Here is a 19983-nt window from a genome sequence, read left to right as displayed (position 1 = left end):
TTTTCGACATAAAGACTTGTACATCTCATTGTTGCAATGGGGCCAGCTGTATCCCTAGTTAAACGATTTGTTTTTTCCCTTCCCCTCCACAAATTATACCAACATCAAATAGAGTGAAGACTTTCTTTATACCCTCTTTCTTGTGTTTAAATGCAGGAATTAGAAAAGTCACTGGCTGACTGGATTCTGACTTTCAAAGAACTTCTAACTATGTAGAACAACATGAGCCAGCACATTGTGGAGGAGGACAAGATGGTGGCTAAGGACAGATATAATATTTGCACAGAACATGCACATTCTTACTCCTGTAAGTCTGTCATCTGCCCATAGGAGGCTGAAATGTCCTAAAATTCCAATGTTAGAAAGGAGCTTTAATTTTGTTAGAGTTCCTTTTCAGTGGGATCCCTGCTTCTCCATGATTCCTTAAAATTCTGTAGTTTTAGAAGGCAGCAGCATGCTTAACAGAAACAGCACTGGATGCACCATCTGTTCAGATTTTTATGTTTGTTTTTTAAATACATATACATATATTTTATTGTGAAAATACCGTATAGAGGGGTTACATGGGAAGGTAATGAGTACATTTCTAATCAAGTATTGTTGCCTCCTCCTTTGTTTCCCCTTCCCATCCTTTCCCATCTCCCCCACCCGCCCCCCTCCACCCTCTCACCACCCCCTCTACCAATGTTGTAAAGTTCCTTTTTCGACATAACGTCTTGTAGATCTCATTGTTGCAATGGGTCTACCTGTATCCCTAAAAACAATTTCTTTTTTCCCTTCCCCTCCACAAATTATACCAACATCAAGTACAGTGAAAACAAGGGTTATGCTATGAGGGAGTGACATACAAAGCAACAAGGAAATCATTTATAAATATGTTAGAAACAATCGCAAGAAAGAAAAAAAAACATTGAATCCTTATCTTGGGGTTCATTTAGCCTTACATCAACTTATCTGTCCACTTCTGCTTGTCTCAGACATTCACTAGTTATTGCAAATAAGGGAAAACTGTTCACATTTAAGGAAAATTAGAAATAACCTTAATCAGAGAGGAGAATGAGAGGGATGGGGCTCAGCTCAGCTCTTATTGGTTAGATGGTGACAAGTGTTGTCTGTTTTTTCTTTGCTTTTTCTTAAATTTAATTTTACCATCAAGATAATGTACAGAGGAGATACAGTTAATACATAATGCTATGAGAACATTTCTTTTTTGAACATTTTTATTGTAAGAATACTGTACAAAGGGGTTAGAATTACATGATCAAGATAATGAGTACATTTCCTATCGAGCATTTTTGCCTCATCCTTTGTTTTTCCCTTACCATTCCTTCCCTCACACCTCTACAACTACACTGCCCAAACCCCCCACGCCCACCCTCTGCCACTGAAGTTGTAAAGTTCATCTCATTGTTACAATGGATCAACCTGTATGCTTATTTAAGCATTTTGTTTTTTTCCATTCCACTCCCTGCATTAGAGAAGTGTATATACAAGATGCAGGACACTGACATCAAATACTGTAAAAACAGGGGTTACACCCTGGGAAGGAACATAAAAAGAAACAAAAAAAATCACATGGTACATTATAAATACTTTAGAAACAATAGCAAGCAAGAAAGAGGATATTTATGTCTCATCTTGTATGGTCATGTGTACATAGCTTTTGACTTTTTCTGCTTGTCCCAAACATATACTAGTTATTGCAAATACGGGAAACCGTGGGACCTGTGTTCCTTTGGACCTGGCTTACTTCACTTAATATAATTGTTTCCAAGTCTTTCCATTTCCAAACAAATGAGGCAATGCCATTCTTTGTGATGGAGTCATAGAATTCTATTGTATATATATGCCACATTTTTTTGATCCTCTCATCTACTGAGGAGTATCTGGGTTGGTTCTATCGCTTAGCTATGGAAAATAATGCTGCAATAAACATAGTTGTGCTGGTAGCCTTAGGATAGCCTTGTTTGTGATCATTTGGGTAAATGCCCCAAAGTGGGATTTCTGGGTCAGAGAGGAGCTCTATGTGGAGTCTTTGGGGAACTTCCATACTGCTTTCCAAAGTGTTGGAACAATTTTACACTCCCACCAACAATGTAGTAGGGATCTCTTCTGGCCACATCCCTTCCATCATCTGTTGTTATTAAAGTTGTTGATCATAGCCATTCTAACTGGGGTGAGGTGGAATCTCAGTATTGTTTTCATTTGCATTTCTTTCATGGGTAGGGAGGTTGATCATTTCTTCATGTGTCTATTGGTCATTTTTATTTCCTCTTCAGAGAAGTTTCTTTTTAAGTCTCTAGTCCACTTTTTTATCAGGCAGTTGTTTCTTTGAAGATTTGTAGTTTGGGGATTTAGTTTTTTGTGTTCCATGTATATTTTAGATATGAGACACTCATCTGTTGTATGGCTAGTGAAAATCTTCTCCCAGTCCATGTGCTTTCTATTGATCTTGCTAGCTATGTCCTTTGCCATGCAGAAGCTCTGCTTCTTCATGCAATACCATTTGTCCAACTTTTCTTTGATTTGTTGTGTTTCTGGGTCTCTATTAAGAAAATTTTGGGCTGTGCTAAGGAAAAGTAGTATTTCTCCTATTCCGTCCTATAATGTTTTCAGAGTGCCTGCTTTGACTTTGAGGTCTTTGATCCATATGGAGTTGATGATGGTGCAGTGTGATATATAAGAATCTAGCTTTAGTTTTCTACAGGCAATTAACCAAATTTGCCAGCACCATTTACTGTAGAGGCTGTCTTTCTTCCATTCTATTTATTTAGCTTCCTTATCAAAGATTACGTGGCTGAAAGTCTTTGGGTTCATTTCTGGGTTTTCAGTTCTATTCCATTGGTACTTAGGTCTGTTCTTGTGCCAGTACCAAGCTATTTTGATTACTATGGCTTAGTAGTAGAGTTTGAAGTGTGGTATTTATATTCCTCCAGCAATGTTCTTTCTGTTAAGACTCATTTTTGCTATTTGGGGTCTTTTATTCTTCCATTTGAATTTTTGGATTTCCTTTTCTATTTCATTGAAGAAAGAGGTCAGAATATTGATAGATACCACATTGAATTTGTACATAGCCTTTGGAAATATTGCCATTTTCACGATGTTGTTCCTTCCAATCCAGGAGCATTTTTTGGGGGGGGAAGGTTTCTACTTCCTAAGTTTTGTTTTTAATTCCATTTTCAGGTTTTTAAAGTTTTCATCATAGAAGTCCTTCACGTCTTCCTTGTCAGTTCTTGCCGGTGGTGAGTAGAATCCACTAGTTCACAGTGTTTGTTGTCTGCGTCCCGGGCTTTCTCTATTCATATGGAGGCCGCTGCAGGAGCCACAGCAGCCGCAGCTGTGGAGACCAGCAAGTGCTCAGATCTGTCTCCTTAACCAAGCTGCTTGAATTTTTTCTCTCTGGCCAACTCTCTGTACTCTTATGGCACACTTGATGTGATTCTCTAGCATATGACTGCTCACTGGATTTTTAAAACCGATTTCTATGCCAGAGTTTGTTTAGCCTCCAGCTTCTCCTCTGCCATCTTCCTCCAGATCATTAGTCTGTCTGTTGAAAGGCTTCTCCTCTTCCTTGGGTAACACCTCATCTGAGCCTAACAGCAGGGGTATTACTGGGCTTCCCTACACACACATGTAATACGGTTCATTTTAGGAGAGGTGGGATTTTTAAACTTTTAGAAGCTATCAAATCAACTGCTTGAACTAAAGAGGGTATGGGTACTTAGCTGCTCACTGCTACTCAGGAAAGAGTTCTGGTTAGCATATTAGACAGTTTATATAAGTGATGAGGTCAAAGCAAATTGAAGGCTTCAAGTAGTCTTAAAGATTTTCACAAACACACAATTCAGTGGAAGTGGCACTATAACTCAAAGTGGTAGATCACTGGACTTGAGCAAAATACTCTCAGGGATAGTGCCCAAGCCTTCAATTCTGGCCCCATGATTGACAAAAAGTGAACAAGGTATTTTCTCATCTCATTTTTAAATGCCATTTTGTTTTTTATTCAAATTTTATACAAAAAGTGTAGGGAGTTCTAGGAAAGTTCTCCAAAAGTTAATATAGAACAGATTTTAGAATCATTGTGAGATTAATTAGTAATTCATGTGGACAGACAAGTTGGTTTGCAAATATGGTGTGGGACAAACTAGCCATCTTTTGCAAAATGAGCAAGGTAAACAAGTATTAGACCCAAGAAGAAAAACATAGTACTAGTTCCTCTTTAAGTATGGATGTAAGGGCTGTGGTGTTAGATGTTGTTCGTGACTAAATTGTGTCCTTTTCAAAATGCACATTTTGAGATTCTAAACATCAATACCTCTGAATGAACCTTTATTGGGGAAGAGGGTCTTCTTCTTTACCAGTCCAAGGGCTTGAACTCAGGGCCTGGGCACTGTCCCTGAGCTTCTTTTGCTCATCTAGTACTCTACTACTTGAACCCCAGTGTCACCTCATGCTTTTTCTGTTTATGTGATACACATGCTAGGTAAGCACTTTTCCACTAAAACATATTCCCAACCACCAGAAAAGGGTCTTTGAAGAGTAATTTAGATGGACACTGGTGGCTCATGTCTGTAATCCTAGCTATGGACCTGAAGGCTGAAATCTTAATATCCAAGTTTGAGGCCACACTAATCTGTGAGACTTTTATCTCCAATTAGCAAAAACCAGAAGATCAGCTGTGGCTCAAGTGGTAAAGTATGAGCCTTAAGCAAAAAGTCAAGCAAGGGTTGTGAGTCTGAGATCAAGCCACACTACCAGCCCATGTGTATGCACACATACACACACACACACACACACACACACACACACACACACACACTATTTAGTTAAATGAGACAATCCGGATGGGTTGTCTTCTAACACATCTGGTGTTCTTGTATGAAAATGACAATAGATGGACACAGACACATTCATATAGGGGACCATGGGAAGACCCAGGATAGGTACCATACCCCAAGAAGAGAGACCAAGAAGAAAGCACACCTTGATCTTGCCTTGCACCCTTTTAGGACTGAGCACAGATATGTTCCTGATGCTTTAGGCTGCCTTCCTGTGGCAGTTGTCATGACAGCCTGAGTTGATGGCAGCAGATATGCTGACTTGAATTGCTCCCAGGAAGAGTGGATGGTGTCTGGAATTATGGACCTCACAGAGATCCATCTGCTGAAAGGAGATATCTGAAGTCATCAGAGTGGGGATTGGGATATTAGCTCTGTGTAGAGCCCCCCTGCTTAGCATAAGCAATGCCATAGCTCAGTCCCAACACTGCAAAAAAGGAAAACAAGAATGTAATCAGAGTAATTATTTATCAAACATAAGAAAAGAGAGAAGGCTTGAGGATAGACCCTGGAGATGGACTTTAGTAGAATTTAATAATTAACATTCAATAGATAATGAGGTTTGTCTCAGTTGAGAAGCCAATGTCATGGAGAAATCATCTGAGACTTGGGCCTTTTGGGACAGTACAGGCTTGCAGTTAAAGAAGGAAAATAATAATTTTATCCATTCATCTTTATTTTTTATGGGTCATGGTGTTTGAAATCAGGACCTAGGCACTGTCCATGGGCTTTATTGCTCAAGGCTAATCCAGTGCCACTTTGAGCTATAGCTCAATTTCTGGTTTTCTGCTGGTTAATTGAAGATAAGACTCTCATGGACTTTCTTACCTAGGCTGGTTTGAACCACAACCCTTAGATCTTAGTCTCCTGAGCATCAAGTATTAGAAACTTGAGTCACCAGCATTCGGCATAACTAAAACTTTTGAACTTATGGGTGGAAGTGGGTGTTGCTCAGTGTCAGAGTATTTGTCTAGTATGTGTGAGTTCCTGGGTTCCACGGAGAGGAGGAGAGAGGGAGGGAGAGAATGAGAATAAGAGGGAGAGGGAGAGAAGGTGGGGCCCAGAGTGAAAGGGAGGAGGAGACATGCAAAGGGAAAGGGAAGGAAAAAAATGGAAGAAAGACAAAGGAAATAAAACATAGTAGCGGAAAATTTATCTGAACTCTAAAAGGGGGAAATCATTCAAAAACAGATTTCAAAATATAAAACAAAATATGTATAGTATGCTCCAGATTAAATTAACCTAGTGATGGATTTAAAACAAGGCCCAGCCCATCATTACTTTTAATTACAAACATAAAATTAGTGTTTCAGGAGGCAGGTGCCAATGGCTCACATCTGTAATCCTAGCTCCTCTATAGACTGAGAGGAGAAGGATTTCAGTTTGAAGCTAACCTCGTAAGAAAAATCTTCAAGGCACCATGCATAAAATAACAAGGAAAAGGTTAGGAGCATGACTCAAGAGGAAGCAAACAATCTGGCAGTGAGCAAGCTAAGCGAGTGGGAAATCCTCAGTTCAATCCCCAGGAGTACCAAAAGAAAAAAATACAATTACCACTTCTATGAGAATTCAGGAATCATATACTCAGAAACAGAATCCATATTGAGCATCCCACATTCTAGATTTCATTAAATGCCCCAAGATATGGGGACCCAAGAATTCTAATTTTAATCCACTCAAGTTCTCTGTTAGAGAAGCCTTATTATTTCCTGTTAGTCACATCCTATTTGACCTAGAGTAGCTCCTCACCTCACCTCTCTTGGCCTGAGTTTTCTAGCTCCCAAACTGGGATATGATTCTCAGTCTCACAGAGTTTCTGTGAGGGTTAATTGAGACATGTTTACCTCGGGGAGTGATTGCTGACAAATAACCAAGATGCTACCTACCATGGTAATCATCAGATGTCATCACTTCCTCCTTCCCATTGATATGTGAGGTGAGCAGGGTCTCACATAGACCATCCCTGCCCACACTTCCTGAAGATGACTGCTTAGGTATGGATTCCAGAAAGCACTGAAGATTTGTTATGAGACAATTATCCTGAATATGGTAATGAATACCTGCAATCCCTGCTAGATGAGTTGTAGAGAACTAACCTAGCAAATTGAAGGTCCTGGGCTCAATCCCCAGAAACACACACACACACACACACACACACACACACACACACACACACACACACACTCACACACACACACACACACACACACACACACACACACACACACACACACACACACACACACACACACACACACACACACACCACACATTATAAACAATGAGATCTGAAATTCAATGAGAAATTAGATAAATATTGATAGAAATTCGGTTGTAAATATACTATTTAATCCAACTGACTTTAATGACCAAAATAAATGAGAATGTAACAAATGTAATCTAGGTCTTAAAACCTCATACCGAAGATCTTAAAATGTGTTGGGTTGTTACTGAGAGAAACCAGAACTTCCTATTTTGTCTTGAATAGGTTGTTTTAGTATAATAGTGGGCCTATTTATCTTTTTATTTCCTTTGCTTTAGTTATTTTCTTTTCTTATAAGGTCTTTATTTTTGCACTGACTGACTTCTAATCTCTATCATCTTGCTTCTGAAATAGCTAGGGTAACAGTCATATACCATCATGTTCAACCTCTTTTTGAAATGAGGTCTCTTGTTAAATTTTGTCCAGGGCTGGCATTGAACATCCCCAAATCCACCTCTCAAATTGCTGGGAGTATAGACATGTGCCACTATGTCTGTTTGGCTCATTTATCTCTGGTCATGAGATAGGTAGGTGATACATATATGTACAATATTCTGTGTTCCATTTCCTATATTGCAACCATCCAATCAATAAGTAGAAACAAAAATAAGATTTAAAAAAACAAAGTCATATGTTTCTGAAAAGGTAATAGTAAATAACTCCTTAAGAGCTACAAATCTATGCTGTGTGTCAATGGCTCATGCTTATAGTCCAAGGTACTCAGGAGGCTGAGATCTGAGAATTACAGATCAAAGCCAAACTAGGCAGTATGTAAAATTCTTATTTCCAGTTAACCACCAAAAAGTTGGAAATGGAGCTGTGGCACAAGTAGAAGAGCACTAGCTTAGAGCACAGTAGCTCAGTGATGGTGCCTAAGACCTGAGTTCAAGCCTTATGACTGGCACACACACAAAAGAATCTTACAGATCTAGTGCTTTATAAAATCTCAGCAGAGGAAAAAGAGAGCAATTGGGGTCAATTGGAACCTGTTCAGAGACTTTGTTAGCAACCATTTCTTGTTGAATATCAGGTGGGAGTACAACGTGCTATGTTGTCCTCAGTGCTTCCACATTGTTCCACTACAGCTGGTGTCTTAGCAGGCAGGACCCTTGATCCCTGGGAGCCTTGACCCCGTATGGCAGCACAGGCATATTTTTAACTTAGAACTAAATCCATGTCATGCAGGGTCTGTCTGGGATTCAGATGACAATATGCATCTTGATTTATGCTTTGACATATTCATGTTCTTGTCTTCTGTGTGAAACTGGAGCCTAATGAATGGAAAGAATCCCAGCAGGAAAGGAAGGCATAAAGCAATCCTTGAGATGGATCAGATTTGCTTTACCTAAGTTTTTGGGTAAAGGGTGTTACTTTTCCTAGAGTTTCAAAACCAATAGACCTGCCCAGGCCCCTGGTGACCTTGGAGCCTCCTTGTCCAGTCCAGTATGTTTGAGCGTCAATCCTCAGTTTGCACCGCCGCAGCTGTCTGAAGGTTGGCTTCAGGATACCCCACTTTTCCCTGCTCTGTGCATGCTAATTGAGCTACCCATGAGTGCATGAGTTCCAAAGGTTGCAGTGACCATGCTGTAGCCCTTCAGGTTTCAGGCTGCGACGGTAGCCACTGTTGCAGCCTTCCCTACTTTTACTGCGGCCTCCTTTTTGGCTGCTCACCCTCATCCCTGGCCTGTCAGTGCCCAAAAGGTCCTCTAGGAGAACCCCTCCACCCATGTAACAAATGTACACTGGACTTCCAATGACTCGTGGTGGTCAATTGGACCTACATGACCACAAGAAGAGCCTGACTATGTTACACAGACATGAAGAACTAGTATGATGGCTTGACCTGCAAGGCCTCTGAAAATGGAGGTTTGACCCCCATAAATTTTGCTTCACTGTGAATTTTATATTTTCACAGTGAACAATGTATAATTTCCTTGTGCTTCCTTTATTAGGTTTTGTCTTACATTTTCTAAAGCATTATTCTAGCACAGGATGATACATGTCTCCGGTGAAGGCACCATCAGACCCAAGAGGAAAAGGATGTGGGACATAGAGTATCCCTCCTTTCCAGAAGTGTCCACCGTGGTAAGAAGAGCAAATCTTAGGACAGTGGGCACAGAGGCTTCCTCCTACTCTAAAGCATGGCTCACGTGTGGAGAGAATTTCAGAACAACTCTGAAACTTTGCCAATAGTTGCCTAAAGTCAGCTATTACCAAACAGGATATTGAATTAGCTCCATGACCAAAGAAAGAATCAACCATGGGTAGCTCACAAGTATAGCATGGTGTTCCAGTGAAATGATCACTCAGATGAAGACAGGACACTGTCTAAAATACAGAGAAAGAATGAGAATGACACTGGAATAGGCAGGAATACTTTGTGTGCAAAAGAGCGGAACAAGGGAGATTAATTACAATTGATTGACTGGGAAATGGGCAGTGATAGAGAAGAAGCTAGTAAAGGCAATAATGTGAAGGTGGAGAGGGTGCCATGGAAATCCCAGATGGTGATTCTTGTGCAAGTAGTTATTCTTTGGCAAGTGATAATAGGATACCTGAGCCTCATAAGGGAAAACCTGGCTTTATTGCCTAGCTGGACTGAAAGTGAATAAATGCCCCTGCCTCAGTTTCCTGAGTTCTGGGATTACAGTCATGCACTACCACATTTATGTTTGAAACATTTAACTTACTTTCATGCTTGATTATTTGTTTTTCACCTTTGACTTTGATAGTCTTACATCTACATTTCTGGACCTTGGCATGAACATGTGTCGGTTAAGATATAAGGAAAAAATAGTAAATCCAACAGCTTCCCATACTGAAACACCTACCTTGGGTACCTTTGAACTCACTGTGCTCATCTTACCTGTGTGGAGACTGTCCATTCTGCTCTGCTTCTTGAGAGGACTGCCAGATTCTCAGCTGTGTACTAGAGGAACACAGAGGTGAAGGATTTAAGATGGCAATGTGAACAAAGAAATTTACTTCACTGAAACTTCTGTCATTTACTTTATTTTTACGTGTCATTTTACCTTGCTCAGAGTTTATATTCTTTTTATGGTATGATGAAAAAATAACATTTATTTTCCTCAGCATTTAAGTTTCTTGTTTGTTTTCATTGAGTCAAACTTCTGAGAAAGAACAACTAACCTCATGCAAATTTCCAGAAATGGATGTTTTTGTTATCGTATTCCCTTGTAAGAAAATAATTCTTGGTCTGGAAAGTCAGGAAATAGAAATAGATTAAAATTTTAAACAAGACACGTTTATTTGTGCTGACAGTAGGCTTTGGATTTTTAGTTGCTAAAATGTATGTGACTATGTTCAGTCTGGTCCAGTCAGATAAGAGCATGCTTCTTTGCTAAGTTATTGACAACTGAAAACTTTTGAAGTTTTTATTTTCTTGTCAGACCATTAAACATTTCTTCAGAGAACATGAAAGTCATACTATTTTCCTCTTCATAGAGTCCACTGTGCTTCAGGTAATTCAGCTGCAACCCTTAGCACAAAATCCGGTGTACTGGCTTCTGGATTTATTGGAGCAGCCTAGCTGCCACAAATAAGGGAAACTATGCATCCTATGTTCTCTGAGTCTGGATTACTTCCCTTAATGTAATGCTTTACCAGTCTTTCCATTTAGTTACAAATTTTAGTCTATAGTACTCTGTGATGGATGAATGGGATTTCTGTGTGTGTGTGTGTGTGTGTGTGTGTGTGTGTGTGTGTGTGTGTGTGTGTGTGTGTGTGTTTATACATACATTCATACACACACACACACATATATACATATATATATATATATATATGTAAACTTATACGTATATACCATATTAGAGGGTTATCTGGGTATTGGAAAGTGAGAGACATGAGTCTTATCACCCTGTCCATGGGCAGTGACATGAGCTCTTGGGGCAAGAGTCCTGAGCCTTGTTACTCTTGTGCATGGCCTGAGGTGGCAACATTTGCTCAGCTATGAGGCATAGAAAGAGGATGTTTTTCTCCAACTTTAAGCTAGATACTGAGATCAGCTATCTCAAACCACATGACTTCTAGTGTAGTAATCCAACTAAAGATTCAAAGAAACTACTTTATTTTATTTTATTTTATAGTCCTGGGTCCCTAACTCTCACCAGGTCACTGTCCCTGAGCCCCTTTTTGCTTAAGGCAAGCACTCTACCACTTGAGCCAAAGTGCCGCTTCTCAATTTTGGGGAGATTAAGTGGAGATAATAATCTCATGGATTTTTCTGCCTGTGTAGGCTTCAAATAGCAATCCACAGATTTCAGCCTCCTGAGTACCTAGGTTCACAGGCATGAGCCACTGGTGCTTAGCTAGAAACTAAATAATGAAAATATCCATTATCTACTACCTCCCATCTTTGGAAATATGTTCTAGCATGTTCTCATCAGATCAATGTTAAACTACTAGTCACTAAGAAAATAATTCTTGACACACTCATTACTACAAATCAAAAGAAATCATTGAACTGAGCTCCTCAATATGACATGACACTGTTTAACTCTTACACATAATCCCCCCAATTTATCTCATTCTTGGATCTTCAAACCACCTTCTAATAAATATGAAAATTTGTATGTGTAAAAGTGAGTGCATGATTTGAAAAGAAAGTTAATAAATATTTTCCTATGACAAGAAAATAGAAACTAGGTTTGGGAATGTGGTTTAGTAATAGAGTGTTTGCCTAGCATGCATAAAGCCCTGGGTTTGATTCCTCAGTACTACATCAAAGCCAGAAGTGGTGCTGTGGCTCAAGTGTTAGAGCACTAGCCTTGAGCAATAGAAGCTCAAGAACACTGCCAATGCACTGAGGTAAAGCTCCTGGACTGGCAAAAGCAAACAGGACTGGAATAAAATAGGAACTATTAATCATTTTTATTAGTATTGTGAAAATACCATACGGATGGATTACAATTGCATAGGCAAGATAGTGAGTACATTTCTTATCAAGCATTGTTGCCTCCTCCTTTGTTTCCCCATACCATCCATTCCACTCTCAACCCTGCCAACCCCACACACCCTATACCACCACCTCCGCACCCCTCACCCCCCACCTCGCCTAAGTTGTAAAGTTCGTTTTTCAACATACCTTTTTGTACATCTCATTGTCGTAATGGGTCCACCTGTAATCCTATTTAAACAGTGTGTTTATTCCCTTCCCCTCCACAAATTATATCAATATCAAATAGAGTGAAAGCAGGGCTTATAGCCTGGGGAAGGTACATACAAAGCAACAAAGAAATAATCTTATAAATATGTTGGAAACAATCGCAAGAAAAAAAAAAAAACATTTGAACCCTTATCTTGGGGTTCATTTCACCTAGCATCAACTTGTCTGACACTTTCTGTTTGTCTCAGACATATACTAGTTATTACAAATAAAGGAAAACATGGGATCTATATTTCTTTGGGCCTGGCTTACTTCACTTAATATAAAGTTTTCCAAGTCTTTCCAATTCTTAAAAAATAGAGCAATGTCATTCTTTCTGATGGAGGCATAGAATTCCATTATTTATATATATATATATATATATATATATATACTATATTATATAATATATATACTATATATATTATATACATCAGGTTTTCTTGATCATTCATATACTGAGGGGCATCTGGGTTGGTTCCATATTTTAGCTATTGTAAATAAGGCTGCAATAAACATAGTTGTTCTGGAAGCTTTAGTATGGTCTTGTTTGTGATCATTTGGGTAAATGCCTAAAAGTGGGATTACTGGGTCACAAGGGAGCTCTATGTGGAGTCTTTTGAGTAACCTCCATACTACTTTCCAAAGTGGTTGAACAAGTTTACACTCCCACCAACAATGCAGTAAGGTTCCCTTCTGTCCAAATCCCCTCCAGCAACTGTTGTTATTAGAGTTCTTGATTATAGCCATTCTAACTGGGGTGAGGTGGAATATCAATGTTGTTTTGATTTGCATTTCTTTTATGGGTAGGGAGGTTGAGCATTTCTTCAAGTGTCTATTGGCCATCCTTCTTTCCTCTTCAGAGAAATTTCTCTTTAAGTCTTTAGCCCACTTATTTATTGAGCAGTTGTTTCTTTGAAGATTTGTTGTTGGGGGATTTAATTTTTTGAGTTCCAGGTATATTTTTGATATGAGACCTTCATCTGTTTTATGGCTAGTGAAAATTTTCTCCCAATCCATGGGCTTTCTATTGATCTTGCTAGCTATGTTCTTTGCCATGCAGAAGCTCTGCTTCTTCAAGCAATCCCATTTGTCCAACCTTTCTTTGATATGTTGTGTCTCTGGGTCCCTATTAAGAAAATTTGGACCTGGGCCAAGGAGGTCCTAGTGTTTCTCCTATTCTGTCCTATAATGTTTTCAGAGTGTCTACTTTGACTTTGAGGTCTTCAATCCATTTGGAGTTGATTCTGGTGCATTGAGATATATAAGGTTCTAGCTTTAGTTTTCTACAAGTGATTAATCAGTTTTGCAGCACTATTTTCTGTAGAGGATTTCTTTCTTCCATTCTATGTTTTTAGCTCCCTTATCGAAGAGTAGATGGCTTTAGGTCTATGGGTTCATTTCTGGGTTTCCATTCTATTCCATTGGTCCTGAGGTCTGCTTTTGTGCCAGTACCAAGCTGTTTTGATTACTATGGCTTTGTAGTAGAGTTTAAAATTTGGTATTGATATTCCTCCAGCACTGTTTTATTCTGTTAAGGATCGTTTTTGCTATTCTGGGTCTTTTATTGTTCCATATGAATTTTTGGATTGCCTCTTCTATTTCCTTGAAGAATGAGGATAGAATATTGATAGGTATTGCATTGAATTGTAGATATCCTTGGGAAGTGTTGCCATTTTTACGATGTTGATCCTTCCAATCCATGAGCATGGGAGGTTTTGCCACTTTCTAAGTTCTGTTTTGATTTCCTTTTTCAGATTTTTAATGATTTCATCATAGAGGTCCTTCACTTCTTTCGTAAAGTTAATTCCTAGGTATTTTATTTTTTGTGGGGCTATTATGAACAGAGTTGCTTTTCTGATTTCAGCCACACTTTTCTCATTGTTGATGTTTGAGGGTTAATTTAATACCCTGCTACTTTGCTAAAGTTTTGAATCATCTTGAGTATTTTCGAGTGGTGTCCGTGATTCTTTAAATAAAAGATCATGTTATCTGCAAAGATGGAGAGTTTTACTTCATCTTTCCCTATTTGGATCCCTTTTATGTTTTCATCTTGTCTTATTGCTGTAGGGAGGCATTCTAATACTAAATTGAAGAGACGTGTACAGAGTGGACATCTTTGTCTCATTCCTGAGTTTAGAGGAAATGGGGTTAGTTTTTCACCATTAAGTATAATCCTGGCTGTAGGGTTGTCATATGTAGCCTATATTGTATTGAGGAATGTTCCCTGGTTGCCTAATTTTTCCAGAACCTTCATCATCAAGGGGTGTTGGATCATGTCAAATGCTTTTTCTGCATCTATTGAGATAACCATGTGTTGATGTGATGAATTATATTAATTGATTTGCATATATAGAACCAGCTTTGCATCCCTGAAATGAATCCTGTTTGATCGGGGTGTATGATTTTTTGGATGCATTGTTGAAGACGATTGGCCAAAATTTTGTTGAGAAGTTTTGCATCAATGTTCATCAAAGAAATGGGCCTATAGGTCTCTGGCTTTGATGAGTCCCTGCCTGGTTTTGGGTTATGATGGCTTCATAGAATGAGTTCGGTAGTGAACTTTTGAAATCTCTTTCAATTTCATTGAAGAATTGAAGGAGTATTGGTGTGAGCTCTGCTTTGAAGGCCTTGTATAATTCTGCTGTAAATCTATCTAGTCCTGGGTTTTTCTTACATGGAAGGTCTCTTATTGCTGTTTCTATTTCAATGCTTGATATGGGCCTGTCAAGATGGTTTAATTCATCTTGGTTTAGTTTGGGATGTCGATATCTACTAGGAAAAGGTCCATTTCTGCCAATTTCTCAAACTTATTAGCATAAAGGTTTGAGAAGTATTTTCTTATAATGTTCTGAATCTTGGTTGTTTCTGTGTTGATGTTTCCATTCTAATCCTTGATTTTATTTATTTGGGTATGTTCTCTTCTTTTTCTGATAAGATTTTCTAAACGTCTGTCAATTTTGTAAATTTTTTTCGAAAAACCAACTCTTTGTTAATTCTTTCTATGTTTTTTTGGATTCTAATTCGTTTAATTCTGCTTTAATTTCATAATTTTAATTTTCTTTCTGTCTACTGGATTGGGGTTTATCTTGCTGCTCTTTTTCAAGGATGTTCAGATGTCTCATTCAATATTTGGTTTCTGATCTCTCCAATTTGTTGATGTAGGAACTCAGAGCTATATTCTTGCCTCTGAGTATTGCCTTTGCCGTGTCCCAGAGGAGCTGGTAATTTGTGTGTTCATTTTTGTTGAATATCATGAACATTTGATTTTCCATTCTAATCTCTTCCATGACCTACTGTGACTCAACAGTGTGTTGTTCAGCCTCTATGTATTACAGGACTCTCTAAGGTGTCTTTTGGTGTTGGGTTCTAATTTTATTCCATTGTGGTCTGAGAGAATGCAAGGTATATCTTCAATGTTTCTGAATTAAGACAAGTTGACTTTGTGAAATAAAATGTGGTCTGTTTTGGAAAATGTTCCATGTGCTGTTGAGAAAAACATGTGTTCTGATGCTGCTGGGTGAAATATTCAGTAGATATCTGTTAAATCTATTGATCTATGAAGTTGTTTAGATCTGCGGTTTGTCTTGAATTTTTGCCAAATTGATCTGTCTAGTGGAGATAGTGGTGTGTTAAAGTCCCTAACAATTAATGCTTTGGATCTATGTGAGATTTGAGGGAAAGTAGTGTTTCTTGCATAAATTTTGTGCTCCGTTGTTTGGTGAATAGATATTTTGAATTGTAACATCCTCCTGGAGTAGAGATCTGCTAATTAGTATTTAGCAACCTTCTTTATCTCTTCTCACTAATTTTAATTTGAAGTCTATTTTATCTGATATTAGGATTGCAACTCCCGCCTGTTTATGGGGGCCGTTCGCTTGGTAGATTTTGTTCCAGCCTTTCACATTAAAAATGTGTTTGTTTTTATGGGAACGGTGTCTCCTGAAGGCAGCAGATAGAAGGATCTTGCTTTTTAATCCAACTAGACAGTCTATTTCACATAATTGGAGAGCTAGCTCCCTTAATGTTGAGAGATAAGACTGAGAGGTATTTGGGAGTTCCTGTCATGTTATCCACCTTGGTGGCTGCGAGAGCTGAATTCTTCCTATGGTTCTTGGATTCTCAGTTTGGGTGCGGTTTCTTAGTCTTTATTGTGGTTTTGTTGGTTTTCTATGTGTAGGACATCTTTAAGAATCTTTTTTAGGGCTGGTTTGGTGGAGATATATTGTTTCAATTTTTCTTTGCTATGGAATGTTTTTATTTGACCTTAGGTTATGAAGGAGAGTTTAGCTGGGTACAGTATTCTTGGTTGATAATTGTTTGTCTTTAGGCATGGCATACATCATTCCAGGCTCTTCTTGCTTTGATTGAATCTGCTGAGAAATCTGAGATGATTCTAATTGTTTTGCCTTTATAGGTAATTGATCTTTTCTCCTTAACAGCTTTAAGGATATTTTCCTTGGTGTGAATTGATCCTGTGTGGGTTATAATGTGACAGTGGGATGTCCTGTTCTGGTCTCGTCTATTTGGAGTTCGAAAAGCTTCTTGTATCTGAATAGGCCTATCTTTCTGCATGTTTGGGATGTTCTCTTCTAGGATCCTGTTAATCAAATTTCCTAGACCATTAACTTCTGTCTCTAGGTGCTCTTCTACACTCATTATCCTCAGATTAGGTGTCTCTTAAATCTTGTATTGATCTATAATATTCCTTGGATTTGTCTTGGATGGCTGTATGTTCTTTCTCTATAATATCTAGGATGTCTTCATTAATTGGGATTCTATCTTCTGCATGGTTTAACCTACTGTCAAGACTTTCCACTTTGTTTTTATTTCTTTTCCTTCTAATTCGTCGTCTTTGATGGCTTCAAATTCTTAGTTGGAGCTTTGTTTTAGATCTTGTATGAAATTTTTTACTTCCTTAATTTGTTGTTCAGTGTTTATTCTCAAATCACTTAGTTGATTGGTTATAATTTCCTTGGACTCCCATTCCTTCTGTTGGTCTCCCTTCAGCATTCCCTTTGTGGTCTCCTTGACTTTTTTCAGCTCTCTGTTTATGGATTCCATGAATGCTTCTACTGATCTTTGTGTATTCTCATCCTGCTCTCTCAATTCCTGTATTACTCTTTGATTAACTTCCTCATGTTCTCACAATTCCTGTAGATCTCTTTGACTGTTCTAAGCCTGCTCACAAAATTCCCGTGTCTCTCTTTGTTCTCAGACTGTTCATGCAATTCATGTCTTTGTTTTGACTGTTCTCAGCCTGCTCACACAATTCCTTTATTTCTCTTTGACTGTTCTCAACCTGCTCACACAATTCCTGTATCAATCTTTGAGTAGCTTCCTCACACTCACGAGATTCCTGTATTAATCTTTGGTTTACCTCCTCTCTCTCCCTGAGTCCCTTACAGGTCTTTAATCTTTTCATTCACAATGTTTACCAGAAGTGTTTGTAGAGCTCTTTGGGAACTGTACACTGGATTATTCATTAACTGTTCTGTCACCTGATTATCATGAGTGGGAGTTGAAATACCTGGACTTACCATTTTTCTTGTTCTTTTCTGGCTTGTTCTGCCCATTTGGTATGAAAGTAACACCAATTTTGTGCTAGAAGACTATTTTAAGGCAAACATCAACCAAAGTCCTGTAGTTGCACAGTCAAAAGCCAGTTGATATAATCTAGTTCAACAGACACAATCTATTCAACATCAAACAACTATGGATTAATGGGCTAAGAACAGCAATGAAGAATTTGGCAAACCAGAAATTATTAGGTTTTGGGAGAAATATGAGGAAAAATAGGATTAGAGGGATATGGAGAGGTAAAAGTAGAGTGATTTAACCAACTCCTAATCTCAGAGAGGGAAATGAATTGGACAGAATGTTAGGAGAGAGATTAAAAAAGGGAAGAAAAAAACAAGAAAAAATGGAAAAACAAAAATTCTTAAAATATTATATATAAAGAGATAATACTGCTATTATCTCTATTGTCTCTATTATCAATACTGCTATTGAAGAATTTAAGCCAAAGAGGTTGAATAATAAATTTCTGGATTAAATGTGTACACAAAGGGGGATAAGGTCTAATAATCGACGATGGAATATATTTGCGGATGAACAGAAAAGCAATTAAGTCACACAAAAAAGAAAGAAAAAGAATGAAGAAAATAAATAAAGAAAGCACCAAAAGGTCAATAGAGATAAAAAAAAAAAGCACACACACATATATACACCTAAAGTAAAAATTATAAGAGGAAAAAACAAGATTAATAAGAAACAATTTTTAAAAAAGTAAAAATTAGAAAAAGATCTTTTAATTTTTTTGAGGGGGGACATGGGAAGATCCTGTATCTCCCTTGTGTTCATAACCAGTCTCTTTGTGGAGTCTTTGGTCTGCTTGAAACGTTTGGTTTTCCTGTGGCTTGATTGGTTTCTTTTATTTATTTTTTTTTGTGGGGGTTCCTGTCGTGGGGTGTGAACTCTGGGCCTGTGTACTGTCCCTCAGCTCTTTAGCTCAAGGCTAGCACACTACAACTTGAGCCACTGTGCCACTTCAGGCTTTTTTTTTCTTTTTGCTTATGTGGTGCTGGGGAATCGAACCCAGGACCTCATGCATGCAAAGCAAGTGCTCTACCACTGAGCCACCTTCCTGGCCCTTGATTGGTTCCTTTTTATTATTTTATTTTATTGTAAAAATATTGTACAGAGGTGTAATTACATGGGCAAGATATTGAGTACATTTCTTATCAATCATGGTAGCCTCCTCCTTTGTTTCTGCTTCCCATCCCTTCCCATCTTCCCCCCGCCACCCCCACCCAATCCTCCTTCCCCCCCTCCAAAGTTGTAAAGTTCGTTTTTGACATAACGACTTGTACATCTCATTGTTGCAATGGGTCTACCTGTATCCCTATGTAAACGATTTGTTTTTTCCTTCCCCTCTACAAATTATATGGAACCAACCCAGATGCCCCTCAGTAGATGAATGGATCAAGAAAATGTGGTATATACACAATGGAATTCTATATCTCCATGAGAAAGAATGATATTGCCCTATTTGTTAGGAAATGGAAAGACTTGGAAAAAATTGTATTAAGTAAAGTAAGCCAGGCCCAAAGAAACCAGGTCCCATGGTTTCCCCTATTTGCAATAACTAGTATATGTCTGAGTCAAGCAGAAATGGTCAGATAAGTTGATTTTAGGCTAAAAGAACAAAGATAAGCATTCAAATGTTTGTTCTTTCTTGTGATTGATTGGTTTCTTAAGTCAGTTTGTTTGAGCAGGAAGAAAAATGCTCTGCATTATCCAGATCCTTCTCTCAGGTTAGTTCAGTGGGAGGGAGATCTGCTTTGAATATCACAAAAGAGGGAGATGGCTGTTTCCTCTAGTTTGGAGATGCTGTGAGGAGGCTAGGTTCTGGGTAGTGATAAGGCCTTTCAGCAAACAATAGCTTTTCCCTGAAGGGCTAGCTTTTGAGACACTCACAGAGCCCAGCCTGGACCCATTCTCAGGGTTTATGTTTACTGAATTTCAGTTGATTGACTAGGCTGCTGTAGTGAGGGGCAGCCTCTGGTTCTGTTTACCCAGTGACAAAAGACACTTCTCTAGGGGCGGAGCTTTCTTTTCCTGGTCTGGGTGACTTTCCCCTGGGTGGAGTAGAGCCTGGAAAGTCAGGTCAGGTTCCTGTGACCTGCTAAGTGAGTCTTTTGTTCTATTTAAAT

The sequence above is a fragment of the Dipodomys spectabilis genome, unplaced genomic scaffold, assembly GCF_019054845.1.
Source record: "Dipodomys spectabilis isolate Male_0828 unplaced genomic scaffold, ASM1905484v1 ptg000323l, whole genome shotgun sequence".
Lineage (NCBI taxonomy): Eukaryota > Metazoa > Chordata > Mammalia > Rodentia > Heteromyidae > Dipodomys > Dipodomys spectabilis.
The sequence above is the reverse complement of the archived record's forward strand: the minus strand, read 5'-3'. Positions refer to the sequence as shown.